Genomic DNA, 27,524 nt, shown 5'->3' on the forward strand with positions numbered 1-27,524 from the left:
ATATATATATATATATATATATATATATTTTTTTTTTTTTTTTTTATATATACTGTGCTTCCTGGTAAGTAAAGAAACAGGAAAAACGTTCTGGTGTCCAGGTAACTTAAGACTTCCAAATGAAGGGATGACCAATGCTTAATCTGAAAGAAACGAGAAAAAAATAAGATTAAGAAATCCTAAATACCTTAAAATAATAACTTCCATAGTCACAAGTACTGCGGGCACTTACATCTAGCAGATGTTATTCTACGACGAGACCTAAAGGGGTAGTACTCCCGTGAAAATGTTTTTCTTTCAAATCAACCGTTGTCAGAAAGTTATATAGATTTGTAATTTACCTCTAGTTAAAAACCTTGAACCTTCCAGTATTTATCAGCTGCTGTATGTCCCACAGGAAGTGGTCTATTCTTCCCAGTCTGACACAGTGCTCTCTGCTGCCACCTCTGTCCATTTCAGGAACTTTCCAGAGCAGGAGAGGTTTTCTTTCGGAGATTTACTGCTGCTCTGGACAGTTCCTGACATAGACAGAGGTGGCAGCAGAGAACACTGTGTCAGACTGGGAAGAATAGACCACTTTATGCAGGACATACAGCAGCTGATAAGTACAGGAAGGCTTGACATTTTTAAGTAGAAGTAAATAAAAAATCTATATAACTTTCCGACACTAGTTGATTTAAAAGAACATTTTCACTGGTGTACCCCTTTGAAAGGAACAAATCACTTTGAACAAATCAGGATCACATGACCACAAACCAATTACTTAGTATTCCCTGGCGATCTCCTGTAATCTCTGGGAATCCTAGCAGTATGGGTTCAGTTTGCCCGCAGTGCCTCTATAGGGGAAATGAAGTATTATATAAAGCCTATTTATATCAATGGGGTGCCTCTATTTTACCGCACATGTCGGATCCTCGGCTGTCAGGGCATGCCGGGATCTGTAGTTCTGCAACTGCTGGACTGACATAAGTTGGTAAACACTGTTCTAAAATAAATTTTTATTAAAGGGGTTGGCCACTTTATATTAAATTAGTTCAGTGTACAGTATTAGTAAGTGTACTCACTGTATATACTGACAGCAGCTCCCTGTGTATCTCATAAAACTAAAATCAGACTCCCCTTCTCCAGCCTGTGCTGCCCTGCGCTGTGGTGAGCGTGTACATAAGATGGCCGAAATGGAGGAGCATGTAACCATGCCCCGTCCCCAGTGTCCCCATAGGTATATACAAGCTTAGTGGTGGACACTGGACGGCGGGCAATGGTCACATGCTCCTCCATGCTCTACTATTTTAGGGACAGAATCACCACAGAGCAGGACAGCACAGTCTGGAGGAGTGGAGTCAGTAAGTGCTGTGAATATACTACACACAAAATAATTTTACTATAAAGTGGCCAACCCCTTTAAAGCGACTCTGTACCCACAATCTGACCCCCAAACCCCTTGTACCTTCTGTCCTGCGGTCCGTTCGGCAGGGGATGCATTTATTGTTTTAAAAACAACTTTTAATCCTACAGCGCTGTGTCTAACGGCCGGGGCTTACATTTGTATATGCATTAGGCTGGCACACCTCTTCTTCCCTCCTCCCCACCCTCCTCAGCATTAGGAATGCTCCAGGAACATTTACTGCTTTTCCAGCTTTGCACAGGTGTATTAACGATCCAGCCCATGTTCATTATGCACAAAGCTGGGGAATAACAAGCAATCTGCCTGGATCATTCCTAATCATGAGGAGGGAAGCCTAATGCATATACTAATGTAAGCCCCGGCCATTACACACAGCGCTGCCGGATTAAAAGTTGTTTTTATGACAATAACTGCATCACCTGCCGAACGGACCCCAGGACAGATCTTGGATTAAAAGCAGCTATCTGAAAGTACAAGTGGTTTGGGGGGGGGGGGGGGGGGGGGTCAGATTGTGGGTACAGAGTCACTTTAATGCTTCATTCCAAACCGATCCTGGCTCCTATAATACTGAAGCGTGAAGGGGAGATCAAGACGTAAAGATTAACAGACTCAGAGAATGCAGAATAATACATGAGGATATTGGGGATGTCTGATAAGGCGAGGGGGATCAAAGAAGCGGGGAGAATTCAGCATTTCAGGATTGCCATCAGACGGAAGCACCGGGCCCATCTCACATCTTATAAGAATACGGCAGCGGAGATAATAAGGTCAGACCTCCGCGCGAGACACTGTAAATCGGATCACAGTACGGTGTCTGCAACCACAAATAAGGCTGCCCAGGCCCAACCTGGAAATTATTAGACGACCATGGTGGCGGGAGAAAAATCTGATGTCAGAATACGACTGGTCAGAAAAAATTGTATAAAATATAATATAATATAAGAGTCAAAACCCTAGAAAAGGGGGGGGGGGAAAGAAATTCATTAAAGGGGTAGTTCACAAAAAAAAAAAAAATTCTTTCAAATAAACTGGTTCCAGAGAGTGGAGATGTGTCACAGCCTCAGAGTTATGCCGGGCTAGAGTAGAAGGACCTTGTTCAGCGCTGAACGGTACTTAGTTCAAACAGGTATATTGAAGAGATGATTTATTGTCTCAGAAACAACGCGTTTCGAGGTGTAGTACCTCTCTATCAAGTTAAAAGAGACATATATGTTCCAGAGAGCGTCAGAGATTTGTAATTTACTTCTATTAAAAAATCTCCAGTCTTCCAGTACTATCAGCTGCTGTATGTCCTAAAGGAAGTGGCGTATTCTTTGCAGTCTGGAGATTTTCTATGGGGATTTGCTGCTGCTCTGGACAGTTCCTGACATGGACAGAGGTGGCAGCAGAGAGCACCGTGTCAGACTGGAGAGAATACACTACTTCCTGCAGGACATACAGCAGCTCATAAGTACTGAAAGACAGAAGATTTTTTAGTAAAAGTAAATGACAAATCTCTGCCACTTTGTGGAACCAGTTGATTTGAAAGAAAAAAAAAACGTGAACAACCCCTTTAATTAAATACAGAGAAAAAATGAGAACATTTACAGTCAGAAATGGTATGTTCCAGAATCTTTTGGTCTGATATAACAGGCACTGATCAATGATCGGACAGTGATCTCTGCATTATTAGCATTTATCACCAGGATAGACAGACTACAAGGTAAATATGTGATCACTGGTCAAAACCCCAAATATATACAGCAGCGGTAGTGTTCCTGCCGTCACCGCTCCATTCATTGCTATCGGACTGAGTGAGATCATGCCATAGCGGTGGCCACATGAGAGCGCTATCCATGTGTTCATAAGCGACTCTATGCTTAGAGTCTCTGCAATCGGCCCCCAGAGATCACACATTAAACACCTATTCTATGCTCAGGTGAGCAATACAATTGGCTAACCACTCCTATTAATGACAACCATTTGAATGGGCGTGGCTAAGTGGCGCTACAGCCGTGAAGCACCGCCCGCTTAGCACAATCCCCAGATTATAAAAGATCGCTTTTTACTGGTACAAGCACCATGACGTATGATATAAAATAAAGTATGAAAACTGCAAGATTTAACCTTTACACCTGTGTAGAGAAGTCAGAATGTGAAAAAGGGGTGAAAGTGTCACTTTAAGTGCACAACCGTGTGCTTCACTCCAAGGCCAACTGATGACAGGAGTTGGGCTCCATTATAATCTATGGAACTTGTCTCCCGTTATCAGTCTGAGTGGGTCAATCCCTACTTGTTACAAGTGTTCCGTTTCTCTGCAGCGCCATCACAGGAGAGACTAGGCATTACACAGCAGCCTTCAAACCAATGGCTTGTCTATGTAATACAGAACAGGTGCCCCACAGACACTCTTTATAAGCGTCCTCCACTCCGGCCGGGGTTTCGTAACCTGAACGATCTCTCTAATGTAAGATCCAGGGGCGAGTGATTTAGTGATCCAGAATACAGGAGCCTCAGCCAATGCTTCAGCATGTACTCCATATTCCGAAAACCCTCTAAGCATATCTTCTGCCCCTGTTAAAAGGACAAACAAACAGGGTTTGTTCCTGCATCTATATTTAGATTTTAGGTTTTATATGTGAATTCTAATGATCTCCAGATCCTGTTTGTCAGCCAATTCCTAGCTGCGGGGGGATTCGGGGAGGGCGGGAATCCAAAGACGAGAGCAAATTGATGTTTATCATCTCGCATTAATTCAATTCTACAAAAAAAAATAAAAAAATGGCAAAGCTCTCCTTGGGGACCCGGGGGCCGAGCGAGGAATAATCTCATGTGCTCGCCCACAGGTATATTCTAATGATTTCCCACCGAACAAGCCTCCCGGATTAACATAATACCCATCTACATTATTAACAAGAATTCCTCATTAAAATTGCATTTTGTTATGTAAAAATCCCAAAGAAGCTGCCGCTCGCTGAATATTCTTATTAATGCTCCAACGGAACAAGATAACCATGTCACTGTGATGCCGGATGAGTATATGGGGGGGAGGGAGCCGTCCTGTCTGCTGGAGGATCAGCAGCTGCAAAAAGGGTCCTCACTGTGTAGGACCCTCCCATACTTCCCCAGGCAAGCCCCGCTCCGGCCGGATATCATTGGTTGCTCCACTCCGGGTTTCCTAGCAGCCAAAATCAGACCCGGACCCCCTACCCTAATCCGAACGTTTAGTTTTAGGGTTGGGGGTCGGATTAGGGTTACTTCCAAACTACTTAACAACTAACCCTCGGGTTTGGTGCTAATCAGGAGGGTTAGGGTTAAGGTTGGGGCTGAGGGGAGGGTTAGAACATGACAGATCAGTGGGAAGTAACCCTTATCCGACCCCCAACCCTAACCCTAACACGAAACATTCGGATTAGGGTTGGGGTCCGGCAGGGTCTGATTTTGGCTGCTAGCAAGCCCGGAGTGGTGCAGCCAGTGAAATCCTGCTGGGGCTGGGCTTGCCTGGAGAGCTGTGTGCGCGTGCCCAGCGAGGTCCCTGTACGGTATGGGATTTAGACACTACGCCTGCGTTACAGACCATGGGGGTGAGAGCAGTGTAATGCTCCATGTCACCTGTGGTGGTGCTGAAGGGAAAAGGAGCACTTTATGATGTGTCCCCTCACATACTACAGCTGATCATTGGAGATAGCCCTGATCCGCTTACCATCAGAGACCTTTTCTACTAAACTAGAAAACGTTTTTAATGGGGTCGTTCAGGAAAACAAGGCTTCATTTATCCACTAGAGTTGTCATACCCAAGAATTAAATTAATATAGGAATGGGGGTTATAAGAAAAGTTGAAGTGCATCTTTAGGCTATGTTCCCACTTACTACTGCATCAAGGCTTCACTTCCTGGATAACAAGGTGATGTCACGACCCGACTCCCAGAGCTGTGCGGGCTGTGGCTGCTGGAGAGGATGATGGCAGGGGGACACTGAGGGACACAGGGCACTGGGGGACACTGAGCATCCCTCTGCCATCATCCTCTCCAGCAGCCACAGCCCACACAGCTCTGGGAGTCGGGTCCTGACATCACCATTTTATCCAGGAAGTGACATCACCATGTTATCCAGGAAGCGACATCACCATGTTATCCAGGAAGCGACATCACCATGTTATCCAGGAAGCGACATCACCATGTTATCCAGGAAGCGACATCACCATGTTATCCAGGAAGCGACATCACCATGTTATCCAGGAAGCGACATCACCATGTTATCCAGGAAGTGACATCACCATGTTATCCAGGAAGTGACATCACCATGTTATCCAGGAAGTGAAGCCTTGATGCAGTAGTAAGTGCATATAAGTATTTCCCGTAATAAGTGTATATTGGTGATTTGTATAACTTTTGGGGGGCAATACAATGCTTTAATAAAAATTTTCGGCGGACTTCTCCTTTAAGGCCTTATTACACTAAACGATTACGGGCCTTACTTGTCCAATCACCGACTGTTCAAATCGACAATAAGCCAACATGACATGGTCTTTAAACGTAGCAGCAGTCTGCTGCTCGTCACTTCATGCGATAGGAGCAGCAGCTGCTGACTTCAATGGGCCACCCGAACAATCTAAGGATCGTTCAGACTGCCCCTCCCTGCTGCTCCCTGTCTGTGCGTGTAACAGAACAGGCAGCGAGTGCTGACCTGACAGGTCTGTGCTCGCTTCCCCCGGAATATCGTGCCTTGTAATACCGCCTTTACTGAGGGTCTCTCCTACAGATGATTGCTGTGGGTCCCAGCCATGAGACGCTTTGATCGGTTTATTGCCAAGGAATCCTTCAACAAATTAGCAGAGAAACCCTTTAAAGGGAACTAAACAGCACAACCATGCTGATTGGTTCCCCTTAAATGAAGTAGAGCTGCAATAGCAGATACAATGTATTGGCAGGTGTGGCGCTATTTCTGGAAGAAAGCAATCAATCTAGTACAACCCCTTTCCATATTTAGGTAGGTATACGGTATTCTTTTTGGGATATTTATGGTATATCCCCTGCATATTGCATCAATGTCCAGTTTGAAATAACCCTTTAAGAAGGTCGCAGGTGTTGCCTTATGTCTGTAGGGTGACGTCACTGATTTCAGGGGTTCTGCCAACAATGTAATTAGTATAGGGGCACATTCTGTGGAGGGTAGACACGCCATACTGCCAGCATAGTGGGAGGTGTAATTAGACTATAATGGAGGAGTCAAAGGTCACAGAGGATCACCGACCTTAACTACATTGTAGCGTTTGTTAAAGAAACAAATCCACGTGAAGTCAGAGAGCTCACCTCGTGTGTGATGTCACATATGTGTAGCGCCGTTCATGTAAACCCATCTGGACAGGAAGTAAGCCAGCTGAAAAAACAAGGGAGAACATGTCAATGTGGACAGACGTACAACCTTACAAAGTGTCATTATTACCCCTCACCATATAAGACAGAGACCCTCCCCTCATCACACGCTGTCTGACTCGGCCAGGCTTCCCAAATTATATGAAACCCATAAGAAGTCACCCCCAGCATTCCAGAATTATGTGACGGCCCAGATTGTAGTTAGTAATATCGGAAGGTACCATCTTCTGTGATTGGGTGGGGGCTATTTTATGTACGTGTTCCAGTCCTAGATATAATACATAGTCTGATGGTTTTATAATAGAATAATCTGTCACCTTTTAACCTACTTTGTGTTTCGGTTCCTCACCATTTTTATCATGTTTGCCATCAACGAAGAGAAGTAGGTAGCGTCATCCAATCTGATACTCACACTCACCTTAAGTGGGCATGCAGCCCGCCGCTACCAGGACCTTACTGCGAGCGTGAAACACCATCATGTCCGTTCATAGACAGCGGGCAGAGAACTAGTGAGGAACTGAAACACGTAGTATTAAGAAGGTTACAGGGCGTGATGCTGTTACTTCAGGTCACTAAGACTTGTGGCCAAAATGACCCTGTATTATACACGTAAAGCCGTCCTCCAAGTACAGGGAGACCATTTATTGTAGAGATCATTGATGGCGTTCACAGCTCAAGGGTCACTCATAACCTTAAGGACCCCATATACTTTTGTAGACCGTACCCACCGCCCGCACTCAAGACCTATCACTGACAGATGATGTTGGTGGTCACAGGGGCTGGAGTGAGTTTAAAAAAAAACAAAAAAAAAAAAACACACTGTTGACCCCTTTGTTCTGGGAGAGAAGCCGCAACCAGAGCTCTCCCTTCCACATAGAGAAACCAGGATCGTTCGGTCGCGCTGAACGTTGCCGTGTAAGGGAAGGGAGAGAAAACCGACAGCTGAATGATCCCTCAGCTATTGGTTACTGAAGGTGTATGGGCAGCTTTAGGGGCTATTAAAAGAGTCACTGACACCTGAAGAAAAAAAAAAAAAAGCTTTGACTGATTGGGGTCTTGATAGTCAGACCATTGTCTGGCTGTAGGAGACAGATTTTATATTAAATGTATAAAACGCGGCTACTGCAACCAGTCAAGGTTTCTTTGTTTTGTTTTTAAAGAGACAGTAACGCTTTAATAAATGCATCTACTAAAGTGATAGGACATGCAATCTCCTTAAGGGACCCCCACTCATTCTGACGATATACCATTATGATGCCTGTCACCCGCCACCCCTCCGGCTGGTGCTACATGTTTTGGTCGGCGACCTTACAGCATGTCACTGCATAGGATGGATCCTGTCTGACCTGTTCCTCGGACACCCTCACGATCTCACAGGGCCATCAGGTTTCCATACTCCATTTCCATTCCATACTCACTGTGCAGACAGAAATAAATTCAGCACAAGATCAATGTGAAAAAAATCTCAGAGAATATCTGATCAAACCAGAGATTACACAACGGAGGCGCTAAATTTATCATCCGGGGATTTTCCAGATCAATCTGTGACTCTCCGCACACCCACTGCAGTCAGCTCTGTGCCCCGCGGAGGGTGAATCATCCTGACGCCCCCCCCCATACCCGGGTATACAGTATACACCAAGCAGACAGCAGCTTATGCCGATCAGCCTTAAAGGAAAGAGTACCAGATTTTGTTTTTTAGAGGTTTTTTAAAGTGTTCTTTTTTCCCCCTTTTTTTGCATGTGCAATTCATGATTTATTAAATCAGGACCTAAAAAGGGACCTAAAGGGACTATCCTATACTTATCATCTAGATGGAGACATCATAAATAGAGACACCTTATCCTCCTCTGGGGCTATAGGGGGCGCTGTACTATATACAGTCTAGTATACCACTGTCTGGTGTCTTCATAACAGTCTGCTCAATAAGCTGCAGCCACACTCCTCTGATTTCAGCTTACCCCCATTGAGAAGAAAAGGATCAGACATATTGACACCCAACTGCCTGATCCTTCAAATCGAATATGAGGAAAATACCGTAAATGTCCGTATATACACTATGACCCTCAGAGTGAAACTGTCAGCTCCCAAGCAACTTTCTATATTCCTCAAAAATCCACACCACCTTAAAAAGTTTTACTGTCGTTTAATTCATTTTTTTTTTTTTTTTTTTTGCAGAAATCAATAGTACAGGCGATTTTAAGAAATTTTGTAATTGGGTTTATTAGGCAAATATGCCGTTATCTACATTCAAAAAGACTTTCCCCCAGGTCCCCCTCTCTCCTCTCTCTCATTCACTGCTCATTATCAAGAAATCTCGACTCTTTTACATCAGTCGGGCCCTGTCTAACCTATGGAGAAGGGAGATTAGTCACCAACAGGGAACAAAGGATTACACAGCGGGACCTGTATGAAAGCAGCTATTCAGAGGTCAGAGAGGTCAGTGCTGACTTTAGAGGAGATAGCCCGGTGATGAAGCTGTAAATTAACTCTTTGTTGTCCTGTTTTGGTGCCTCATCTCCCTCCAGAGATTCAAACTGCTTTTTTCTGATAAAAATAAATTTTTCGGCTAATAAACCCAAATACAAAGTTTCTTAAAATCACCTGTACTATTGTTTTCTGCAAATTTAAACGTCATTGACACTAAGTTACTCTCATCTCCATTTATTACATCACTAATTATGAAGCTATTGTCATCTGTTATCGGCCACTTCAGGCTTGGCAGAAGCTGATGGTGATGTTCTCCAATACTTACAGGACACCCACAGATATGTGAGGGTTTGGAGCACCCCTTTAAGGCCCTTAAGCTTTATAAATAGGCTTCTGCATTATTAATCGGCACATCTCGCCGCTTTCGTACCTGGGACCTTTACAATCCGCTGACAGGGAGATTCCTGCATATATTGCCTTTCACCCTGACTCATCATGTGACCCGATGCGATGAGTCACCGCATGTTATTACAGCAGCATCGAGGAAGCCAATGTCGGCCCGACTGGGATTCTAAGACACGACGACTTATTCACGACTAACCAGTTCTACAGGCTGCCGCATCCTCAGATAAGCCGCACGGGAACACGTGATCCACTGTACACACACAGCGGCCGGCACATGCGGTGACACACCGGGTCTCTGAGCTTATCACACACCATCACCGGACGTCATCTGCACAGTCATGAATCTTATTATAGCTCCAGAGCTGCACTCTCTCCAGCTGCTGCAGAACTACAATTCCCATCATGCCTTGTGCAGCAGCTGGAGAGTCACAGGTTGGGGGACGCGGCTCTAATATACGGCAGAATACGCATGTCCTACTGTTTGGTGTACAGGCTAAAGTCAGGAGTCTAGCGGCAGCTTTCTCCCCATTGAGAAAACGTGCACACAGGTGAGAAGACATGTGTACGTATTTACTGAGAGAATCGTTTATATAGAACATATGGCCGGTTTTGCTCCTCATAGAAATAAGCCGATGCCAGAAGGGACTGGAGTGGACGAAAAGAGTCTGGCAGTTGCTTAAAGGGCAACTCTAGCATAATTTTCTGTCTTTCAAATCAACTGGTGCCAGAAAGTGACAGATATTTGTAATTTATTCCCCTTAGGAAATCTTAAGTCTTCCAGTACTTGTCATTTGCTGTATGTTATAGACAGGGATATGCAGGACATACAGCAGCTGATAAGTACTGGAATACTTAATATTTTTTAATATAAATTACAAATCTTTGGCATTTTCTGACACCAGTTGATTTGGAAAAAAATAAAATCCCCGATCCCGCGAGCTACAGCTTCAGGGCGGCCAATCACTGGCCTCGGTAATGTATGTACTCTGCAAATAGTCAGCCGCTGGTTGCACACCTCTATTACATGTAGAGATGCACGGTTGGTGCCTGACAATTATAAATTATAAATCTATATAAAATTTTCTGACACCAGTTGATCGGGAAAAAAAAAAAATTTGCCGAAGTTCCCCTTTAAATGGGATATAACTGCAATACCAAGTATAGCCACTACCAAATATATGGCGCTGTGTCTGGTAAACAATGAAAGGAAGTGCTGATCAGGGGGGTGCAGCCTGTCTTCTTCCTATCCGATACTGACGGCCTATCCTATGGAATGTTAGTTATGAGACCCCCACCCCCGGCCTCGTATCATATGGATCAGACATTCCCAAGCATTACTGCCATAGAAAACAGATTATGAGGGGCAATGACAGGCCGCCTGCTTGGCATTATTATGGAGTGACATCTGCACAAAGGATCTCTGACATATGGGATTCCCCCGGTTATGACACATGGTTCTGCAGAATAAATACAGCATTCAGCCAGGAGGAGGGGAGGGGGCCACACGCGTGACTAATACCCTGCACAAAGCAGAAGGGAAGCCCTGTGTCCACCCTGGAGCAGCCCCAGCCCTGGTGTGCCAATAAACACGTCCGCATAACAAGACTATGACAATAATAAAGACTCCGATCATCATAAAGGAGCGGCGGCCGAATCTAAGAGGCGGGGACCTCCCATAAAACATTGCCTTACTACCTCTCAGGAATCCTCGAAGTAGACACACTGGGGAGAGTTATCAAACATGGTGTAAAGCGAAACTAGCTCAGTTGCCCCTAGCAACCAATCAGATTCCACCTTTCATTTTCCAAAGTGTCTGTGAGGAATGAAAGGTGGAATCTGATTGGTTGCTAGGGGCAACTGAGACAGTCTCACTTTACACCATGTTTGATAAATCTCCCCCTATATTCATATACAGAGACTCCCCCCCCCCAGATTAGGAAACAGATGCCTCAGAACGATTCATACAGATCTGCTCATCCTGAACTTCCTGGTTCATGAAGAGAATGCAGGAACTACTCTGAATACTTACAGGAGGGGGCATGGAGGAATCTGAAGTGCTAAAACAACGCCTGTCGGTGTCTGTGGTCATCCGGGGTGAAATTCAGAGGTTATACCCCAAACCTCAGGACTGGTGATCGATGGGGGTCTGACTGCTGGGATCCCACCAATTATGAAGACAGAGGTTAAAGGGGTTGTCCAGCGAAAATCTATCCCATAGATTCATTCATTCTTCAGCGCAGACAGAGCAGGAGCGTGCGCCTCCCATAGACTCCTATTATGAGCGGGAGGCTAACTGCATTCCGCGGCGGACAATTCCACCGTGGAATTCCGCTAGTTTTGCTCAGTGGGAACGGGGCCTAAAACAAACGACAACAGCCTTCTAATACACTAGAATAATAGAAATCTAATCATTATGTTATATCAGCGCGGGACCTCGGGGGTGGGGCATGACACAGTCTGTGTTCTTTATACCTCAGTGACACGCTTCCCTCTTTTAGGCCCATAAAGTCTCACCTGGACTTATTTGGATGTTAAGGCCATATTCTGTGACTTTAAGGGTGCGTTCACACCTACAGGATCCGCAGCAGATTTTTTGGTGCAGATTTGATGCTCTGTTCAGTTATTTAAATTAAATCCGCTGCGGATCTGCAGCGAAAAATCAGCTGCAAATCCGGTAGGTGTGAACTTACCCTAAAGGGGTATTCCGATATGACGACTAGTGGGTAGGGGATAATACGCTGAATGGAGGAGACCCAACTGCTGGGACCAACCCAATCACAAGGACAGGGACAATGTTGTCTCCAGAATAAATGGTGCAGGACTGCTCAGAGGCCTCATAAAGAATGACTTCTGGGGAAAATATGACCCCATTCTCAGGATTGGTAGGGGTACCAGCAGTCAACTTGTCCATAGGATAGGAAAACCCCTGTGAATGAATATTTGGTCACTAGGGTCCAGCTAAGTGAAGGGGATGTGGTAGTGCACAGAACATTAGGTCACACAGGTACAGCGCCATACATATGGAGTGGCTGTGCCTGGTACTACACCCTTAGGGAGCATAGCTCATAAACTAATGGCATATCCTACCTTACAAGACGGCAATAACGTAGGATACTTTCCTATAAGAAGCTATTCCAATGACAATGAAGACATCACAGGATTACGGGAAACTTTCCCTCTGTCCTCCCCTAATACTGATATATAAAATGTAAGTAGTGTAAATCACTGTTCATACTGAGCTGCCTGCTTCACATATAAAGAATGCATGGATGGCTAATGGTTAGGACTACCAGCGGCAGAGCTCACCTAACTTACTTCTATAAGCTTCGGGATGGGCTCCATTAGTCTGCTATCCATCTACATATCATCCTCCGGTCAGTGATCTGTATGAAGAAGCTTTTCTATCTATTACAGATATGACCCCGCTCAGCCCCAGTACTGCTGCTCATGACAAATATAACCTGACAACTCAGACCTGCCGTCAGTCACCGGGAGACGTCCTTGCATCGCCAGACCCGGCCAGAAGCGCCATACATCTATTTTTTAGAGCACTTATATACCCTGTAGTTTCGGCCTGAACAGTTTTCTCAAGCCAAGCTGAATGATGGGGCAGGAGATGAAAAAACATAAAGGCAGAAAATAACCCAGGAGTGCTGCGTTACAAGCTATTCCCTTTAAAGGGATAGTTAACCTTTTTTTTTTTCTTTCAAGTGCCAGAAAATGCCAGATATTTGTAACATTATATATATATATATATATATATATATATATATATATAAATCTCCAGTCTTCCAGTACTTATCAGCTGCTGTATGCCCTGCAGGAAGTGGTGTATTCTTAACAGTCTGGAAAGAAGGAGAGGTTTTCTATGGGGATTTGCTGCTGCTCTGGACAGTTCCTGACATGGACAGAGGTGGCAGCAGAGAGCACTGTGCCAGACTGGAGAGAATACACCACTTCCTGCAGGACATACAACAGCTGATAAGTACTGGAAGACAAGATTTTTTTAATAGAAGCAAATAACAAATCTCTGGCCCTTTTTGGCCCAGTTGATTTAAAAGAATTTTTGTTTGGTGAACTACCCCTTTAACCATTTAGAGGTAATGTTTCACATATTAAAGTTTCAGGAGGGCGCAGGTACAAGACACTCCATTCCTCTAATAGGCTACAAGAGTGCACTGTATTATAATCAATAATACTGGCCTATCGGCTATGCTGGGGAGGATCATGTGACCTTCATTTGTAAGGGCGGGTTCACACTACGGAATTCTCGCGGACAATGTCCGCGGAATTCCGTCAGCTGTCCGCCCACACGGGCACACGCTTTTCCGCCGGCTCCATAGACACCATTCTATGGGCTGGCGTATTCCGCGATCCGCTAAAAAAAGTGACATGGAAAGGCGCCCAGATGTGCGGGCGGACAGCTGACGGAATTCCGCGGACATTGTCCACGAGAATTCCGTAGTGTGAACCCGCCCTAAAGCTGAAGTTTCACATAATCTCCATTAGCCAATCAGTTAACATATAAGTGAACACACTTTTGCGTCAACAGACCAAAGGACTAAATAAGTTTCTGGAGGGAAGGGTTTAAAAAAAAAAAAATCAACACAAGAACAAGGGGAGAGATGAGAAACAAGAGAAAATATTATTTTACCGAAAGTAGTAGATGCTTGGAACAAACTTCCAGCAGATGTGGTAGGTAAAACTACAACAATGTAAACCTGCCTGGGATAAACATATATATCTATCCTAAGATAGGGTGGGTTCACACTGAGGAATTCTCGCGGATAATGTCCCTGGAATTCCGTCGGCTGTCCGCGCACCTTTCCGCCGGCTCCATAGACACCATTCTATGGGCCGGCGTATTCCGCCATCCGCCGAAAGAAGTGACATCACTTCTTTCGGCGGATAGTGGAATTCGCCAGCCCATAGAATGGTGTCTATGGAGCCAGCGGAAAGGAGCGCGGCCGTGTGCACAGACATACTGCGGAATTCCGCAGACATTATCTGCTAGAAATCCTCAGTGTGAACCCACCCTTAATAAGAAAGGGAATAATATAAGGGCAGACTAGATGGACCCGGTGGTCTTTTTCTGCTGACAATCTATGTTTATTGGCTCCAGGGTGGTCTTGTTACTTTTCCTATTAGACATGAGCTGATCACTGATCCCTCATTCTCCTGGTGTGGTTCCCTGTACGGCAGGAGGCAGAGAGCTGGGGCGCAGGGAAAGCAGAGCTAAACCAGTGTGGCGCCCCCTTCATTCACATGACTAATGGAATGCCAGTCACCGGACCACCACCGATTACAAAGCAATGGCATGTCCTAGTATGAAGGATCAAGCTTTTAAAACATTGGGGGGGGGGGGGGGGGGGCAAGACAAGCACCTGAAGGTGTCAATCGTGCAGCCCTCCAGCAAAACTACAACTCCCAGCATGCTAAAGCTTTGGCTGTCCAGGTATGATGGGAATTGTAGTTTTACAATAGCTGGAGGGCCGCAAGTTTTACACCCCATTGGGGGGGGGGGGGGGAAGTCAGACAAAAGATGACTGCTACATAGTGTAACCATCCTGTATATGTATATATATATAGTGGTGCCTTGGATTACGAGCATAATTCGTTCCAGGGCGGCGCTTGTAATCCAAATCCACTCTTAAACCAAAGCAAATTTTTCCATAAGAAGTCACTGAAATGCAGACAATTGGTTCCACACCCCAAATATAATGATTTATTATTCTGAACAACATGTAAAACAGATGAAACAAACATTCAGAAACAGCAGAATATGTGATATTATAAGTTACTGTACAGTAATGGAGAGTATAGGAAACACAAGGACTGACAGAGACTGCAGGGAGCATGGAGGAATGAGCAGGGCAGATGTGGGCACATACATGCAGCACTCTGTCCGGGGAGAGAGGGGTTACAGCTATGGAGAGATTACCTCCACAGTTCTGTCCCCTGATGTAAGCCCCAGCCTGAAGTGGATCTGCTATGATTTGGAAGGTGAGGGAGACTTCCTGGGTCAGAGTACAGGGCTGTAGACCACCCTGTGCAGGCCATGTCCCTCCCCCACTCCCACCTAGTACAGGGAACTCTAAAACCAAAGCAATGCTCTTACACCAAGTCACAATTTTGAAAACCTGTGAGCTCTTAAACCAAGTTACTCTTAAACCAAGGTACCACTATATATATATATATATATATATATTTTTTTTTTTTTTATATTGCTGGAGAACACTGGCAAGAATGGTGGTCCCAGCATGGATCATGGGTCATTGTGAGCAACCTTGCTTACAGGGACTATTATGGAATGTGAAGGATAACATTGGCCTTGTTCTTTACTACGAGGTAATCACTCCAGCATCAGTACATCATGCCCCAGCGCCTGCCACCTGTCACCCATCATGCCCGGCAAGAGGTGTTATCTGCAGGACGATGTTCTATCACATTCTCATCATTGCTGCTACCCATGTATCTACAGCATGCTCTAACTTGAATATGGCACCAACACACTCAGCAGCAGAGTACACAAACCAGCTCAATCACTTCTATGAGTGAAACTTGCCAGCACCCAGTTCAGTATTAATACAGAGAAAGAACCCCAAAATCTCTCTCTACAGAGAATCCCTACACATGTTCCAAGGCTTTTTACTGGATGGACATTTTTTCCTTCAAAATGAACTGGTGCCAGAGATTTGTAATTTGTTTCTATTAAAAATTCCCAAGTCTTCCAGTACTTATCAGCTGCTGTATGTCCTGCAGGAAGTGGTGTATTCATTTTAGCCTGACACATTGCTCTCTGCTGCCACCTCTGCCCATGTCAGGAACTGTCCAGAGCAGGAGCAAATCCCCATAGAAAACCTCTCCTGCTCTCCAAACTGGAAAGAATCCACCACTTCCTGTAGGACATACAATCGCTCAGTGTAATTGCACATTCTTTATTGTTGTGCTGGGATCAGAAGGAGTAAACTATCGTAGTAACAATTGCAATAACTATTATCGTTCTGTGTAATATGGTGAACGATTTCAGGTTGACGATAAACAATCTAAATTGCGATCGTTTATCGTTAGTCGTTAATCATTAAAAATCGTTCCGTGTAATAGGACCCTAACTGAGCTACGTGGAAGGACTAGGGGGGGGCTGACTTTACGAGATCAATTAAGGCCTTGTAGCCTCAGTTGCCCGGTGGCGTGGGATTGTAACACCCTGGTGACAGCTGGATATTAAATATGCCCCGACTCACACATGTGTGTAACTAACAGACTGGCAATACAGTGTAAGAGTCTTATATAATGAACAAACATGGCCTCCAAGGTCAGCCAGGCCCCGAGCGTCAGCACCGCGCTATAAACAGCCTCCACCTTCTGAGACCAGGCCAAACCAGCTGATCCAGCTCCCCGCAGAGGTTACAGAGAGAGCAACCAGACTGATGGTGCACAGCTAAATACCCCACACCACAGTCATTGGGATATTACCTCACAGAGCAGCGCTATGACATCACACTTAAAGGGGAATTGGTTCTGAACCTGACAACCCTATAAGAGGTTGGGGAGGGATGCGGCACAATATCTGCTGTGCCAATAATGATCGACACCAACGTCCACAAGGCAGACACCCCCTGGATGGGTGCACGAAGCTGCTTGTATTGAGCTCCCTTGGCCCGCCTCTCAGTTAGGATTGACACATCGAGCATCCAATCAGGAGCTGGGGACGAGTTCAATAAAGAAAGTTCAGAGAAGTCACTTGCCGGCCGGGAGGTTAAACAACGTTTTTCTCAGTTGAGCAAGTCGGATGCCTGAAACAGAAAGTATCATCCGGCTCCCCTCCCTGACCTGTATATACGGCTGTCAGCAGTTTTGAGGTTGCTGACAGACTCCCTTTTAGGTCAGTGGTGGGATCAGCATAGGGTGTGTGACTGCTGAGGCCTCATGTACTGCAAAATTCAGGGGAATATGAATTGTAAAAACTGCTGTGGTCTGCAATGGTGATTTTTGGTTGGACAGTCTTAGGCTGGGTTCACACTATGTGAAACACAGGCCGTTCTGTGACCCGGCCGGGTGACAGAACGGCCGGTGTGTGTGAAGTTCATCCTGCAGTACCGGCCGGATGATCTTCATTTCTGAATCCCAATTTACCATAGCACACAATGGAGAGTGCGGCCGGAGCCGGACTTTCCATTGTGTGAACTTACATGTCTGTGTGGCTGCTTCAATGAATAGTGGCCGCACAAAACGGACATGTCAGTTGTCAGTGCGGCCGGTTAGAGTCCCAGCCGGAGCGTATACTATGTGCATACACTTTAGCCGAGATTCCATTAATTTACATAAAACATATCTTTTGCATTAATCACAGCAATTGTTGCAAATTGCAACAATGGAGGTGATTTATGTAAAAGATACGTTGTGTGAACAACGCCTTAACCTGTAAAAATCGCATTAGAGACCTGTCAAAAGTTTGAATCTGGGGGGGATCTGGATGCCGAAACCCTCACCAATCGCTAGAAAGGATGGGGAAAATCAATAAGCGATTCTCTCTACGTCTCACTGTAAGAATAAGGGTCCTATTATATGGGAGAATAATCAGTAAAACAGGTTGATATTGTCCTGTGTAGTAGGGCTAGTGATCAGCTGATGAATAAACATCAATCATTTGTCAGCTGATCAGGCTGTTGCGATCTAAGGCCCTGTTCACACGGAGCAAGAGCGGCGGAATTCTGAATGCCGCCAGCCTCCGTGCCATAATGACACTCTATGGGAGGCTCGCGCGCTGCATCTCTCGGCGCTGAAGAACGAGCCTTCTATAGAATGTCATTATGGCGCGGAGGCTGGCGGCATTTGGAATTCCGCCGCTCTTGCTCTGTGTGAACAGGGCCTAAAAAATCATGAGCTGTCAGCTACACATCTCCCTGCCTTATAGGAGATGTGCAGCTGACAGCCAATAGCAAGAACAATGCAGCAATCGTTCCTGTGGCCTGGCCATACGACTGATCATGGCTTTTGAAGGCTGTGTAAATAAGCACCGATCACAGACAGGACTGAGTGGGTAAAGTGGGAAGACAAGTGTTTAAAGGGGCACTCTGGAGAAAATAAATGGTTTTCATATCAACAGGTATCAGAAAGTTATATAGATTGTAAATTACTTCTATTTAAAAATCTCAAGTCTTCCCATACTCATCAGCTGCTGTATGTCCTGCAGGAAGTGGTGTATCCTTTTCAGTCTGACACAGCGATCTCTGCTGCTACCTCTGTCCATGCCAGGAACTGTCCAGAGCAGGAGAGGTTTTCTATAGGGATTTGTAACTGCTCATGGACAGAGATGGAAGCAGAGAACACTGCGTCAGAATGGAAAGAATACACAACTTCCTGCAGGACATAAAGCAGCTGATAAGTACTGGAAGGCTTGAGTTTTTTTCTTGCTGATTTTAGAACTTTTTGTACACTTCTCCCCGATCGTTCTAGTCTGACCACCCAGATTTCAACCAACCAATCATCAAGTTTTTGACGTGTCTATGACATATCAAAAGTTTTTTTAAAGTGATAGTTCCCCTAATAGTAGGGCACCTAGTGGTTATTCTTATTATCAGACACCAATGGATGCTATAGCCCCTAATACACAATGACTGATACCTACATCTGGCGGTATTTGTAGCAAGAGAGTGTGCTCTATATAGCAATTCATATACGTTCTGCAACCGCTTGGCAAACTACAGTTCCTGTAGTTTGGCAATAGGTTGGAGGAACCCAAACACAGGATAGTAAAACTATATGCTGAATGGCGCCATTCTTCCACGTGCTCAATACTTATAAATTTTATAAATGGTCCGAAACAGAAAGTCCTAGTCACCCTCGTATCAGGAGGGATTTTTTCTTTTTTTTTGTTCTGTTAAAATAGAAGTGACACTTACAGTAAAGGCCGACGTCTGCAAGCGCCAGAGCATTTCACACCTCTTACTATGATTCACGGCAGAGACGACGCATCGTTCACATGGAACAAACCTGTAAGAGCTAACGGGGTGAAGATGCAAGGTGAGGTTTTAGTCAGCAACCACCGCAAGGAAGTCTCCTCCGTAGATGTGGACGGATAACGTCAGATCGTACCCACCGCCGCACCGCAACACCAAGTACCGCTATGTGATCAATGGGGGAAACTTTCCTTGTGCTTTCACCTGGTTAACCTCTCGATAGCTGGTTTAGGAGGTCACTATGATACTGGTGACTATTCCACTGGATGTAAGGGTCTTACCTATCCTTGTTCTACCAGAAAAAGCACCACCATAGGCTTTCCCTATTCCAGTCTATAGCGGTTAAGGGGTTGCATTTGGGCTCCCTGTTTAGCATTCTTGATAAAAGTAGAGAGCAGGTAGAAAGAGAGAGTCTCGCTGGAGGTCTAGTATTCTCCTGCAATATGCAAGAAACCATTGATTTGACTGGGCACCGTGTAATACTTCTTTTCACTTGTGGTGGTGCTGCAGGGATAGTGAACACTTGGTTTCCCTGCAGACTGGAGCCGATCGCTTGGGATCGCAGCACCAAGATCTTTCTAAAGGCCCTATTCCACGGAACGATTACCGTACGTATTCGGCCAATATCGGCCGCTACGGACGATAATCGTCCCATGGAATACAGTGCAACGATCAGCCGACATCGTTCATGTCGGCTGATGGTTGCAGTCACTTGTGTGACTGATATAGCAGCGATCTGCTGCCGCTGCTCCGTTGGATAGGAGCATCGGCAGCAGACGCTGCTATATCCTATGGGCTGCCCGGACGATCTAGTGATCACCCGGGCAGCCCCCCCCCCCCCCCGCCCCCTCCCGCACTCACCCGCTCGCTGCAGCCGCGTTGAATAGCAGCGGCAGCGAGCGGGGAACGAGGAGCAAACGAGCGCTGAGAGCGCTCGTTTGCTCCTCTGACGACCCGTGTAATAGGCCCTTTACACGTAGGGATTGTCTTAAGTGGAGATGCTTGATCTCCCCCATAACGGAGGGCGATAGACATGGAAGCCCCTACAGGTGTAATGCGCCACTGACTATTAAAACAGTATTCAGCCTATTGTGAAAAGTGAAAAGAAAGTGAATGCGCAGTGTAAATGCACCTGTCATGTACGCCCAATGTGAGGTGCTAAACGGCACTCACTCAGGACGGGTCACATGCCAGAAAGATGAGTAACAACGTCCTCCCGCCAGATATGGGGAAAAAAAAGCTTTAATACTCAGATTTTGTTGCAAAAAATTATTACTGTCCCGTGCACCTTAATGGTAAGTGGAGAAATCTGCATGCGCGCTGGATAAGCAACCCCCACACACATGCATGCACAACTGCGCATGCCGCCTGTACAGACACACGTCCACCTAACACGCAGACACACGCATGCTGCACAAGCGCCCACATGCTGCATTGATGCTGGAAAAGCAACCCCCCACACGCAAGCTAAACCACATGCACGCGCATGTGCAAACCTAACACGCAGACCCACATGCATGCTGCAAAAACACCCACACATGCATGCATGCCCAAACCCCTACACACACCCATGCTGCAGGTGCAAACCCCACGCATGCACACGTGCCCCCCACCCCCATACACACAGTGCATGCACAAACCCCCTCATAGATGCTGCAGGTGCAACCCACACGCATGCACACTGCAGAAGCAACCTCCATACACATGTTCAGGTCCCTTGCACAGTAACGTGCATGTGTATGGGGGTAAATCGATGAGATTGCATTTGCCCCACAGCTTATATCTAATGTATATGGCCACTGGTGGCAGATGACATCTGTGAAGATGAAAATGTGAGATTTTAGTTGTCTGATCCTTTGTTGTCACTGGAGATAAGCCGCCATCAGGGGAGTCTGGCAACCACTTTCCTCCCTCTCAACATTAAAGAGGTATTCTACTCAAATACAACTTTTCATATGTTGCTGTCCGTGGTGAGACTAACTATTCATTCCATACTTGTCATTATCTATTCAGTCTGCCTCCCCCAGTTTTCAGATGCTGCTTTCTGCTGAAGACACAAAAATCTGTGTGTGAGCTTTTCTCTCTGTCTCCCCCTCCTCTTCTGAGACGGATATAAAAAAAAAGTCCCTGCTTTCTCTGCAACATTGTAGCAAACTTGTAATGCTGGGAGGATTAATCACAGTGAGTTCATCAGCAATTTGACCTCAGAATAACCCTCCCACCATTATAAAGAAGCTACAATGTTGCAGATAAAGCCTGCCAGAGACTTGTATACATCAGCCGCCTCGGGAGGGGGGGGGGGGGGGGGGGGCTGGGGCAGAGAGAAAAGCTCACACAGATTTTTTTTTCAGCAGAAAGCAGCGTCTCAGAACTGGGGGAAGGAGACTGAATGGTTAATAAAAAGTATGGAAGGAATGATTAGTCTCACCATGAGCAGCAATATATGAAGAGTTATGTTTGAGTGGAATACCCCTTTAAAGTCCACCTTAAGCATGTGTCTTGTGATGGAAAATTGCCAGATAAAAGTAACGTTCATGTGACAGCTATCTAATGTGTACAGGACGCCGAGGTCACACGCAATCTGAGGCGCACAATACCAGCCATAGTTCACACTGTGAGAGTGCAGCAAGTGTTTCATGCAGGAATACAATAGCCGCCAATAAGTCCCATGGGTGACGCTAAGCAGCATCAGGGAACACAACCTAAGGGAATCACCAATGAAACGTAACGTGCAATAATCAATCCCACCCAGGCCTATTGGGGGACACTCCATCCACACATAATGGGGTTAAACCATATGTTAGTGAGAGTGCCTGATCCGGCAGGAATGGCAGCAAAGTGATGGCAATCATCTCCCTAAAAGCATCTCACATGGATCAAAGGCGGCAAAGCCATTCCCATAGCAGCAGGCACATGGCAGGGAGTTAGTGCCAACCTCGCCTCAGGCCGCATCCCCGATGCCAACGTCGGCGGCGTCTGCTATAGTACACTACGTAGTCCTTGGTAGAAAACAGACACGCCGAAGCCAAAAGGATGCGGGGGTCCTACAGGGGCACATGACCATGGACGACGGCAGGAAAATGTTATGGTTCCAGAACAGTAGGGAGGGGGGGTTGTTATGTCCAACAATTCATGTGCATGCAGAGGAGACGGCACAATGGCAGTGCCAGGGATGCAGCTGCATGGAGCCCCCGTGTGAGTGCAGGAGCTTCATATCAGAAGAATCAGCTATGATAGGACCTTATAGCAAGTATCCCAGCAGCGCCCCCACAGGAGGAATAAAGCATTACACAGCTCCCATAGAGATCAATGGTCGTTACGCAGTGTCCATAGACATCAATGGTCTGTCCACACAACACACACGGGCCGAGTCCTGGAGTCCAGACTCTCTCTGTTGTTCTTACACACGGAACGATTATAGTTTGCATTTGAGCGATAATCGTTCCGTGTAAACACAGCAAGCGAACGTTCGAGCAACGAGCGAGAAATCGTTCACTTTGATCTCTCAGCATGTTCTCAAATCGTCGTCCGCTATAAATCCGCAGATCGCTTCGTGTAAACAGTCTTTCAGAGATTCAGCCTATGTGAAAGATGGGCTTAAGCGATCTTAAAAACGATCGCAATAACGATTATTCGTGCAAATTTTCTAACTATTTTTCTAACAATTTATTCGTCTAAACGCTGATTGTTCTAAAAACCAAATCGTTGCTTCAAAATCGTTGAACGATTGATTGGGCGAATTATCATGTAAACGCAGCATAAGGTTCTCCAATCAGAAACCATCACATATTTACTTGATAAAGAAGCCATTCAAAGAGATGTCCCTAGTCAGGGGGACAGGATAGGTGTGATTGGCTACTAATCCTCCAGTGATCACAAGAACGGACGTCCCAGAGACACGTCTACAGATAGGACCAGTCAGTGTCTGAACCAGGGATGGGGAACCTTCGGCCCGCCAGTTGTTGCAAAACTACAATTCCCATCATACCTGGACAGCCGAAGCTTAAGCTATGGCTGTCCAGGCATGATGGGAATTGTAGTTTTGCAATAGCTGACGAGCCGAATGTTCACACCCTCACAGATTGTTGGAGAGATGCGGAAGAAGCACTCAGCTCAGCGCTTCACTCCACAGCTTGCTAAAGGAGACAGGCTCCATTAGAAGTTAAAGGGATTGTCCAGCGAAAATCTTTCAAATCAACTGGTGTCAGAAAGTTATATAGATTTGTAATTTACTTCTATTAAAAAAATCTCAAGTCTTCCCATACTTATCAGCTGCCGTATGTCCTACAGGAAATGTTTTATTTTCAGTCTGACACAGTGCTCTCTGCTGACATCTCTGGCCGGGACAGGAACTGTCCAGAGCAGGAGAGGTTTTCTATGGGGATTCATAGAAAACAAAGACAGAGTTCCTGTCTCGGCCAGAGATCACTGTGTCAGACTTAAAATCAAAATATTTCCTGCATGACATACAGCAGCTGATAAGTATGGGAAGACTTGAGATTGATTTAGAAGTAAATTACAAATCTATATAACTTTCTGACACCAGTTCATTTGAAAGAAAAGGATTTTCACTGGACAACCCCTTTAACAGAGATGTTCCACAAGTGACGTTTCCAGACGGCAGAGACAGTGGTGACCGGTTGCCGGACACAGGCCGCAGCCGTATACCGAGCTCCTGTATAGGGGAGGGGTCTCACTGGTCAGCCACTACACAAATCCCCCCATAGAAGTCTATGGAGAGGGGCTACAATACGGCTGTATACATGTACGGCGTCATCTGATATGATATAATTCCCCGTCTATAAGACGTCCATCAGCGTTTACTGTACAGATATGGACAAGATACCCAGCACAACGTCCGGCACCTCTATAGGATGGCAAAGGTTTTATAACTGACAGTGACAAACACATGACATGTGACAGCCGACCACCATGTGTGTATGGGCCCTGTCACAGAGAAGAAGGATCAGCAATTGTATGCTGATGCTTTTGTTCTAGGGGAGACAAGCTGTTGCACAAACAGGCTGGCAGCGGCTTACCCCTCCCGTTAAATACCAAACATATTATATAAAAAGTATACAGATGTAACGGGACAGTATACAGTCGTACAGGCAGCTACAGTATGTCCAGCCATGTATACAGCCCGCTGTGCTATATACAGGATATACAGCCCGCTGTGCTATATACAGGATATACAGCCCGCTGTGCTATATACAGGATATACAGCCCGCTGTGCTATATACAGGATATACAGCCCGCCGTGCTATATACAGGATATACAGCCCGCCGTGCTATATACAGGATATACAGTCATGTATACAGCCTGCTGTGCTATATACAGTATATACCGCCATGTATACAGCCCGCCGTGCTATATACAGGAAATACGGCTACAGTATATACAGCCCGCCGTGCCATATACAGGAAATACGGCTACAGTATATACAGCCCGCTGTGCTATATACAGTATATACCGCCATGTATACAGCCCGCTGTGCTATATACAGTATATACCGCCATGTATACAGCCCGCTGTGCTATATACAGTATATACCGCCATGTATACAGCCCGCTGTGCTATATACAGTATATACCGCCATGTATACAGCCCGCTGTGCTATATACAGTATATACCGCCATGTATACAGCCCGCTGTGCTATATACAGTATATACCGCCATGTATACAGCCCGCTGTGCTATATACAGTATATACCGCCATGTATACAGCCCGCTGAGCTATATACAGTATATACAGCCCGCTTTGCTATATACAGGAAATACGGCTACAGTATATACAGCCCGCTGTGCTATATACAGGAAATACGGCTACAGTATATACAGCCCGCTGTGCTATATACAGTATAAACGGCCATGTATACAACCATCTGTGCTATTTACAGTATATACCGCCATGTATACAGCCCGCTGTGCTATATACAGTATATACAGCCCGCTTTGCTATATACAGGAAATACGGCTACAGTATATACAGCCCGCTTTGCTATATACAGGAAATACGGCTACAGTATATACAGCCCGCTGTGCTATATACAGTATAAACGGCCATGTATACAACCATCTGTGCTATTTACAGTATATACCGCCATGTATACAGCCCGCTGTGCTATTTACAGTCCGCTGTATTATAGAGGATACAGAGGTGACAGTCACACTGAGCGCCGCACTGATCCGCAGACGTTCTCGCACCATCACCTGGCACAATGTGTCTGCAAATTTTTTGCATTAAAAATCTTACAGGCTTCAGAGCTGAAATCTCACAACATTGCAACAACGTCCTCTGCTTTCTCTACTGACTGAAGGGTCATCATTACCCTAGGAACCATATAGTCACCCAATACAGAACCAGCTGAGCGTTCACTGCCAGGCGGGAGAGCCAGGACAAGCCTGCTGACTTGTTTCTACCAACCACCAACAGCAGCAGCATAGAGAACACGATAAGGCTGGGATCTACACACACACTGACCCCACCAGCAGAATAGTGAGTGCAGCTCTGGAGTATAATACAGGATGAAACTCAGGATCAGTAAAGGATTATTAATGTAATGTATGTATGTAATATAAGTACACAGTGACCCCACCAGCAGAATAGTGAGTGCAGCTCTGGAGTATAATACAAGAGGTAACTCAGGATCAGTACAGGATAAATATATATATATATATATATATATATATATATATATATATATATATATATATATATAGATAGATAGAACATATATAGTGACTCTGCCAGCAGAATAGTGAGTGCAGCTCTGGAGTATAATACAAGATATGTAATGACTCCACCAGCAGAATAGTGAGTGCAGCTCTGGAGTATATTACAAGAGGTAACTCAGGATCAGTACAGGATGGATAGATAGATAGATAGATAGATAGATAGATAGATAGATAGATAGTACATATATAGTGACTCTGCCAGCAGAATAGTGAGTGCAGCTCTGGAGTATAATACAAGATATGTAATGACTCCGCCAGCAGAATAGTGAGTGCAGCTCTGGAGTATAATACAAGATATGTAATGCCTCCACCAGCAGAATAGTGAGTGCAGCTCTGGAGTATAATACAAGATATGTAATGCCTCCACCAGCAGAATAGTGAGTGCAGCTCTGGAGTATAATACAAGATATGTAATGACTCCGCCAGCAGAATAGTGAGTGCAGCTCTGGAGTATAATACAAGATATGTAATGCCTCCGCCAGCAGAATAGTGAGTGCAGCTCTGGAGTATAATACAAGATATGTAATGACTCCGCCAGCAGAATAGTGAGTGCAGCTCTGGAGTATAATACAAGATATGTAATGACTCCGCCAGCAGAATAGTGAGTGCAGCTCTGGAGTATAATACAAGATATGTAATGCCTCCGCCAGCAGAATAGTGAGTGCAGCTCTGGAGTACACCACAATAGGTAGCTCCATCATACAGCCTGTGGCTGGGCACCCTCCTCAGCAGGTATCATCCAGCCCAGTCCCATCTGCCCCAGTGACCACCAGGAGTCCCCTAAGGCTTCACCAAAGTCACTGTAAATCGCACCCAGGCTCTATACACACCGTGCGTCTCTGCTGTGGTGTGAACAGTGGCAGGCTGACACCTGAGGGTAGCTGCCCGTCACCCCCGGGCCCCCAGCTGTGTGCACGAGCCGCCGGTCCCATACAGGGTGACAGCCCGGCCGCCCCGGCCTCCTCCCGGCAGCCCCCGCTGTATGAGCGAGTCCTCGGCCCCAGCGAGGCGCTATTTCCCCTCACACCGGGATCATTACCGCCCCCTGAGCGGCTGCCTGCGAGGCTTCCTGCTGACACCCGGCCCCCGGGAGCTCGGGCGGCTCAGCCTCAGGCCACCGGCCCCGGTTCTGTAGTCACACAAGCGGCTCCTGACCTGATCTGCTGCTCCGTGCGGTCCCGACGTGTCGGCCAGGAGAGGAACAAATGCAGGGGAGCGGAGAAACTACA

The 27,524-nt window shown here is 45.9% G+C and overlaps 1 long non-coding RNA gene across 2 annotated transcripts; it reads right to left on the reverse strand.

The window, feature by feature from the left end:
- Positions 1-94: 94 nt before the first annotated feature.
- Positions 95-27,524, reverse strand: LOC138768531 (uncharacterized). Of its 2 annotated transcripts, XR_011359160.1 has the most exons (4): positions 11,290-11,352; positions 7,178-7,276; positions 6,697-6,763; positions 95-143 (listed from the first exon to the last, which is right to left on the reverse strand). It is a non-coding gene; the product is annotated as an uncharacterized lncRNA (long non-coding RNA). The 2 variants fall into 2 exon arrangements; XR_011359161.1 differs by lacking the exons at positions 7,178-7,276; positions 11,290-11,352 and adding an exon at positions 27,451-27,524.

The sequence above is a fragment of the Dendropsophus ebraccatus genome, chromosome 12, assembly GCF_027789765.1.
Source record: "Dendropsophus ebraccatus isolate aDenEbr1 chromosome 12, aDenEbr1.pat, whole genome shotgun sequence".
NCBI classification, from domain to species: domain Eukaryota; kingdom Metazoa; phylum Chordata; class Amphibia; order Anura; family Hylidae; genus Dendropsophus; species Dendropsophus ebraccatus.